Source organism: Cyprinodon variegatus, unplaced genomic scaffold (genome assembly GCF_000732505.1).
Source record: "Cyprinodon variegatus isolate N-32 unplaced genomic scaffold, C_variegatus-1.0 Scaffold1997, whole genome shotgun sequence".
Taxonomy (NCBI): Eukaryota; Metazoa; Chordata; class Actinopteri; order Cyprinodontiformes; family Cyprinodontidae; genus Cyprinodon; species Cyprinodon variegatus.
Genome location: NW_015152450.1, coordinates 50900 through 54009, shown reverse-complemented (window position 1 = coordinate 54009; position 3110 = coordinate 50900). Strand labels below are relative to the sequence as shown.

The 3110-nt window shown below is 52.7% G+C and overlaps 1 long non-coding RNA gene across 1 annotated transcript in view; it reads right to left on the bottom strand.

The window, feature by feature from the left end:
- Window positions 1-1939, bottom strand: part of LOC107104995 — a 7759-nt gene extending 5820 nt beyond the window's left edge. Inside the window, exons 1-2 of the long non-coding RNA XR_001482312.1 lie at window positions 1645-1939; window positions 496-621 (exon numbers count right to left, since the gene is read on the bottom strand). This is a non-coding gene — a long non-coding RNA (uncharacterized LOC107104995). The remainder of the gene's footprint in view (window positions 1-495; window positions 622-1644) is intronic.
- Window positions 1940-3110: the final 1171 nt, after the last annotated feature.

Sequence of the window (3110 nt, the reverse complement as noted above, 5' to 3'; positions counted from 1 at the left end):
TGGATGGATGGATGGATGGATGGATGGATGGATGGATGGAACCACATTGAACTAAATTGATGTGACACCAACTGGAAGATCAATCAGACTACGAGGAAACACAATAAAAGAAGACAGGATCTTTCTCGCGCTGAAGCAGAACGTTAGCCGAGGCCTTTAAATCTGCAAACAAAATGTTTTACGCACCGAGTCAGTCAAGTTATTTCAAGTCAGCAGAACCAGAACCTGAGAGACGCTCCGACACTGGAAAACCCACCCATCCTGATTTGACCTCAACATAATCCAGCAAAGTCAGCTTAACTAAAAACAGGGTCAGGATGTGAGAACTGGATCCGTGCAACATGAGAATCCTGCAGAGAACACCATCAACGCCAGCAGCACATGGTCCTCCCCGAAGCCTGCAGAGAAACGGCGAGCCGGACCTGACGGCAACGCCGCTGCAGGCGGGTCCACGGCTGCACAACAGCTCCAGCAAAGCTAAACTTCTCTGCTCACCTTTCAGGTTCTTGGGGTGGTTCTGCTTGGTGCGTGGCATCTTTTAGCCTCCAATCACAGATGCATCTTGGGGTTTATCGTCTAACCTCGCGGGGAGCAGACTCCTGAGCCTCAGTCCGGGTGCATCTGCAGGAAACAAAACACACACAGATCCTGTAAGCAGGGAGGGAAACAGGCTCCATCCCAACGAGCGGCGTGCAACAGGGCATCTGTGTGATTGATATGCGAGGGGGGCGACCAGATCCTGCAGATAAGGAGGCGAACCTGAAGTTAGAGGCAGAAAGGAAAAGATCAGAATGCCTTTAAAGTGAGAACGGCTCTGCTCTGGATGGAACCATCATCTGATCCGATGATCTGCTTCCTCTCAGGCTGCAGCAGCGTCTCCCCACCAGCCTCCCTCCTCATGCAGCAGCAGGACCCCCGCTTTGTCTCCCCTCACCACTGTTGCATAACTCTACTACAACTGGGTGAGGGTTTGTATCTACAGCTATGACATCACCTCCCTGCTCCTCATCCTGCAGCGGCTCCATCATCATCAACACCACCAGCAGGAAAATCAAACCCACAGACCCACAGATGCTCACCTGCAGCCAGCTCAGTCCACGCTGGACGGACATGCGCACTGTCAGCCTGCGCTTTAAGCAGGGAACGCTGCGTCCTAACAGGTGACGCACACCTGGGGAGGCTTGAAGGAAAAGCAGGCGCTGCAGGACCAGACGACCAGCCGCAGCCTGAGTCCTGGGAGGAAGCTGCAGGGCACGCGCAGTCTGACACAAACACACCAAAAAAAAAAAAAAACAGGAGCAAGCCGCGTGCGCGTGGACAGCGTGGATCTTCAGGTTGTGGCAGCACGTGAACGCCCTGCGAGAGAGGGCGGAGTCAGGGAAAACCCCTCTGCAACGCTCGGCCGGGTAGAGCCACTAACCGCCAGCACGCGCACGCGCACTCACAACATCGTGTCGTGGACGCGCCCGGGGTTTACCAACGGCTCGGGGCTCACGCGGACACCACGCAGAAGGGCGCGGACACGGCCCGGGCGGCGCGCGGACCCCATTACCGGATGACCCTCTCCGTCCTCCTCCTGCAGCGGGTCGAGCCGCCGCTGCAGGCGGAGGACGGAACGCGGAGCGGCGGGCTGCTCATACTCACAGGCGCAGGTCCGGTTCGGTCCGGTCCAGCACGGCTTTCAGTGACGGAGTGGGGGGAGGGGGGGTCAGCTCTGGTTCTGCTTCACCTTCTACCTCACTTTCAGACAGGCCCTCTGACGTCAGGGGGGTCCCGTCTCCGCCTCCCAGACACGAGGGGGGGTGTCCCCGGCCTTAAGGGGGTTCCTGACGGCCGCCAAAACCTGCAGGTTTCCCGCCTTCTGAGCGGAGGTCCAATCAGCGTCGCTCAGCGGGAGCCCCCCCTGCCGGACCCCCACCCTGCCTCTGCTCGGCTCAGAGTTCAGGACTGACGGTTTTCCCGGAGGTTCCTTGTTGTCAGGTCACGTTGTTCCCCTCCGCCACCACCGACCGGGCTTCCCCCTGCACACAGCCCCGCAGCAGGGGCCGAACAGCCGGGGAAGACTTCCGGGGCGGTGCCCGGTGTGCGGAGGCCTCGGCCGGTCCAGAACAAGCAGGAAAAGCGTCCTTTAGCTCCCAGAGAGGGAATCCAGCCTTGAAGCTGCAAACCCAAACAGCCACAGGATCCAGAACAAAGACAGCTGCAAAAAACAACAAGCACAGAAATAAAAATCTGAACTAAGCTGAGGAAAAGTGATAAAAAAATAATATCAGTGATTTAGATAAACATTTAAATGTATTATTTTAGTATAAACTGCCAACTGCTTAAAACATTTTATTCAGTTATCTATTTATCCCTGGTTCTTTACTGATTTATTTATTTGGCAGTTTACATTAATAAGCATTCCTGCAAATCAGAATCCAGAATCAGCCCAAAGGCAGTTTTTCATCTGTTGTTCCTGGACTGATCTTAAAACTACATAAAAACACAACAGTTAGAATTCTATAGTGAAAAATATAAACAGCAGTTATAACTAGAGGTGTAAATCACATCCATCATGGCGATTCGATTTTGTATCGATTTCCTGACCCAACGATTCGATTATTTTCGATACTCAAGAATACACCACGATACGATTAATCGGTTAATTTTTTTTATTTTTTTTTAGACCTTACAGGCTAGACAATGTTTCAAGTTTGAAATAAATCAATGAAAGCTGTAATATCGTTATGCATTTTTTAAAGAAACAACAGCAATTATCAGAAGTAGAAAAGTTGCATCAAAAAATACTGCACATAATCAGTGCAATGAGTGCAATGAAATACCTCGGCTCCAGACGTCCCGCCCCCTCCACAGACGCTCCGCTGCTCTTCTCCCAAATTGTAGCTGACCGCAGACAGCGCCGCAGACAGGAGGCCGGCTTGTTTTGTTTTTATGACCAAAATTGCGTAAAACAACTCGTAAAGATGGACCAGCTAGAAGAGAGAGGTGTGCGAGAACGCTGGGACCCTTTTTCCACCTGGATCCCTGCTCCGTTGTCTGACAAACTCGCCCCCACTTCCTCACCGCCTTGGCAGTATCTAGACCCACAGCGAACTCAGATTTCAGCT